Here is a 5,041-nt window from a genome sequence, read left to right on the forward strand (position 1 = left end):
TATATAACGAATTAATAACTATTACAAACACCATTAACTTTGCAAAAACCGGAAATTTCTTCTCTGGCACACTTAATTTTGAAGACGTACAGCAGGTAATAAAAGGCGAAATATATGATATTCCAATAATAAATATACTAGAGTATTCTGATATCCACATATGTATGTACTTCTAATAATGCTATAATTACAATTTATAAATATCCCATAATAACAAATAAGTGTAAAATGTACAATGTAACCCCACTAGCCTTTAAATACGGAAAATACCAACTTTATAATAAGATTGCTGCTTCTCCTTCCCCCCTTGACTATTAACCCTGTTTCCAGAACTCTAAATACAAAAGGGGTTTTAGCCTGAGCGTTCTAGGAGTGTGCCTGAGCGTTTGGGGGATGGTTCCATATGTAGAAGACCACGCAAGTGGGGAAAGTTACTAATCGCCATTCACTTGGGAGTGGCCAGGACGATTCTTCTGCATATGGTTCAAGCAGCTAACAATTCCCGGGATTAGCGTAAGTATCCCCTGGGCAGCTTGCGAACACCCATTCAGGAGTGAGCTAATGTGAGAAGGTGAAGTGATCCAGGACAGCTGGTTGTGCGCTACAGCTGCCAGGTAAAGGGGCGCAAATTCGGTGTCGGATTTATTGTGTGAGGGAGACTTCGTCGCTAAGTACTGTCGTTCACTCCGGTGGACAAGCGTCTCGCAATAATCTACATCAAAGCCCGTTTTTTTAACATTTCTCTGATTTGCGCCCACGCCCTGACGGAAGAGAAGGACGATGCGACAATCGATTCCTTCTATGAGCGTCTGGAACGTTGAGCGTTGCCTCGGCCACGACATAAAAATCGTGCTTGGCGACTTCAATGCCAGGGTGAGCAAGGAGAGCATGTTTGGTCCCACAGTCGGAAAATTCAGCCTACCTGGCTATCTCCTGATGGAAAAACGTGAAACGGAATAGATCAAGTTGTGATAGATGGGAGGCACGCTTCTAGTGTATAAGACCTAACACCGACTCGGATCTTTACCTCGCTGCAGCCAAACTGCGCACACGTCTCTGTGCAGCAAAAAACGTACATCTACCTATGCAAAGAATGTTCGCCATCCAAGGCTGCAATCACAACAGACAGCCAGAAGATTCGCCACTCGACTCTCACTCCTGCTCTCAGAGAGTACTGCCCAACAAACAGGCATGCACGAGCTTGCAGCAACATTTCTCGTTCATTGCGCTCCGCCACTGCCGAAGAAGAAATCGGATTCCGGTGAGCCCGAAAAAATAAATGGTACGACGAGGAATGTCAAGCTGCCGCAGAAAAAAACGATGCTGCCTAAAGAGCCACGTTGCGATCGTGTGCAGCGCAAGCCATGTGGGATCGCTACCGAGAGCTAACAAAGGAAGAGAGACGTATTATCCGAAAGAAGAAACAAGAGGCTGAAACTCGTGAGTGCGAGGAGCTTGAGATTCTGGACAATAGGAACAATCCCAGAAATTCTACCAGAAAGCTCGACGTCTTACAGAAGGTTTCAAGACCGGGGCGTTTTCCTGTAACAACAAAGACGGCGAACTGGTGACTGACATCCAGGGCATACTTAATTTATGGAGGGAAAAGCATGCCTGCCGATTGGAATTTAAGTGTGCTCTGCTCAATCCATAAGGAGGGTGAAGTCCACCATCAACCAACTGATTGAACCTTATCGGTGTGGCTTTAGACCTGAAAAGTCTACCATCGACAAAATATTTACAATATGCCAAATCTTAGAAAAGACCCATGAAAGGGAATCGACACACACCATATTTTCATCGATTTCAAAGCTGCACTCGATAGTACGAAAAACTGTTATCTGTATGCCGCGATGTTTGAATTTGGTATCCCCGCAAAACTAATACGGCTTTGCATGATGATATTGCTCAACACCAGCAGCGCCGCCGGAATTGGGAAGGACCTCTCCGAGCCGTTTAATACCAAACGAGGTTTGAGACAGGGGGACTTGCTGTCGTGTGACTTCTTTAACTTGATGTTGAAGAGCATCGTACGTGCCGCAGAACTTAATCGCTCAGGCTCAGTATTTTATAAAAGCGTACAATTGTTGGCGTATGGCGATGATATCGACATCATCGGCCTCAACAACCGCTCTGCTAGTGGTGAACGAGGATAAAACGAAGTACCTCCTGTCTTCAAACAAACAGTCGGCGCACCCACGTACGAATAAAGATCCAGCGGCTACGTGGGCTGGGTCATGTCGTCCGAATGGACACAAGCACTCCGGCTCTGAAAGTATTCGATGCGGTACCAGCTGGTGGTAGCAGAGGAAGACGAAGGCCTCCTTTGCGTGGAGAAGGACTTGACTTCACTTGGTGTGTCCAACTGGTGCCGGTTAACACGAGAAAGAAACGACTGGTGCGCTTTGTTAAACTCTGCCAAAATCGCGTAAGCGGTTATCGCGCCAATTAAGAGGAAGGAGACATTTTAGGAGCCACCAAATTTCCTGGTGCTTCTTGGCTCGGTCTTTTCAAATTTGAAATTTCAATTTGAGGGGGCAGGGTGAAGTCCATGAAGTATCATTTGAAGCGAGCTCTTAAAAATCGCGTCTTAATTTTTGAGGTGTTTGCAACATTGGTGGCACAAATCGAATCCTGCCTTAATTCTCGTCCTTTATGCCCACTAACATATGATTCTAATGACCTATTAGTCCTGACACTGGGACATTTTTTAACCGCGGTCGCGCTTTTGGCACCGCCAATCGCAGAAATATAAAAATATGATATGCGCGCTCGTTCGAAAAGCTGTCAATTTCTCGTTCAATAGTTTTGGAATCGCTGGAGTGTGAATACCTATGAAGGTTTCAAAGAAGACCAAAGTGCTTGCTAAGTAAATCAAATTTACAAGTAAACGGCATTGTGCCGTTTAAAGACGAGCGATACCCGTGCAACCAATGGCTACTCGGTAGAATAATTTAAACCAATGCAGGAGCTGTCGATAGGGTTCGAGTTGTCATCATCAAAGCAGAAGGTGGTGCCATCGAAAAGCCGATTACGAAAGGGTGCTTATTGCCTATTGCTGGGAAGAAGAAACAAGCATGCAGAGAATGCTTTACGAGACCAATATAATGATCCTCCAGAAGAAATTGGAAGAGTAAACTCAGAAGTGTGTTTAATGCAATGCATGCTGTGATTTAGCTGCTGAAACGGTAAACTTGCAAAATACATTAAGAGAACAAGCGCTATTGTTTTTATGTACTGTAATTTTAGCATTTTTCAGACGAAAAACATAGCTTAAAGGTGGAGACTTGCGCTGAACCGCAATACAAACCTCTGCAAACAATTCAGGCAAACTCTCACTAGCTGTTTGTGGGATCCCGTTGATTATAAGATCTGCTGAAATGGCATTGCTGAGCTGAGCCTGGTGTAGAAAACAGTTCAGTTGGGAAAAAGAGAGCACATGCGTTCGGAACTATAGTATTTTTCAATAGCTGTAATAGCTAGTTTTAAAAAGGCATTCGATTATGTTAAGCACGAAAGCATGTTTAATACAATAGAAAGAAAACGTATATACGAGAAATTCTATAATCTAGTAAAAGCACAGTATTCCAACTAGAAATGTGAAGTAATGTATGAAGCAATACTCTCAGATCAAATCAACAAGGATGCATCTCTTGTCTTTTACTGGTATTGATTTTAATTGACGAAATTTTACACAATGCACGAACATTAGCACAATTGCCAAAAATCCTCGAAGGGGTATTGTATGCAATCCGCTAATCGTTAAACATCTAAACGATTTGTATTATGCTTCTTTTCTCCAGTAAACGGTCTCATCTGCAGTCCAAACTGAAAGATTTTGCACTACCAATTTTTAAGTTACGGTCTCAAAATAAATATTAAGAATAACTACACAGTCAAATAATATCACCATTACTGGACAACATATAGAAGAAGTTGAAGAGGGCATGTACCTTGGTAGCCAAATTACTGCACACGGTGGCGTTTTCCACATTTATTTGAGGAAAAACTAAATTCTTACTCGTAAATGTCGACGTTTTAAAAGAGGAGTTCTTATTTCTGATTAACAAAAGCAATGAATTTATTAAACTATTACAACTAATGTTCCGTCGGGGGAACCTCTTAGAGAGCGGGTCTCAGGTGGTGGATAGGGGAACGCCATCCAGATATGGGTGGTAGGAGAGTAAAGAACTCCCGCTAACCACACAAGTCCAAAACGTAAACTCCGTTAAAAAAACACATTTATCCTTCAATACAAGGTTTGATGCGATCCGTGCCTATTGGGTGGGTTTTGCAGCAGGGGGATTATATAAGGCTCTTTTCTAATGGATCCCTCCTGATACCCGGCCATCCCAGATGGTAACGGTGGCCTTGCCATAGCGGCAAAAAAGAAATACAACAAACAGATATACGACGGGAAAATTTACGGATGCCTTGATAGTCGGACACGCAGACAAAGCTTCAGGACAAGAAAATGGAGAGGCAGGGCAAACGAACAGATACACAAGGCACACAGGCGGACAAATGAGCAAGACGCACGAACAAAGACGAAATGAGAATGATTATGTCTCCCTCACAGGATGACCTCGTTGCCTGTACTACAAAAAATAAAAGAAACTAATAACATTCACTATAACCATGGGGCAAAAGCGTGGAAAAAAGGGCTTTCGAGGTATACATTTATAAGCTGTAGCAGAGCTACTCTTAGCATGAAACCGAAGGTAAATTTCATCCCAAAGTTGATATCAAAAAGGCAAGATGTCAAAACCTGTTGGACGAATACTTGGCATTCCAAGCTGCCAACAAGACAAATACCAAAAAACGAAACCGCTCGCACGACGAAAGTGAGAAGGTAACGAAGAAGCACAATATCTCTGATCAATTTGCAGTTGCCTCTAAGCCTACCAAGCGATTTAGTGAGGTAGCACGGGACCATCTTCAAATGGTATTGGTAGATGAAACCTACAACCGTGGTAAACCAGTGCTTGACAAGTGGTCAGAGGTTGATGAGGGTAAACCACCAAGGTTCGACTCGGTGGAG

Source organism: Anastrepha ludens, chromosome X (assembly GCF_028408465.1).
Source record: "Anastrepha ludens isolate Willacy chromosome X, idAnaLude1.1, whole genome shotgun sequence".
NCBI lineage: Eukaryota > Metazoa > Arthropoda > Insecta > Diptera > Tephritidae > Anastrepha > Anastrepha ludens.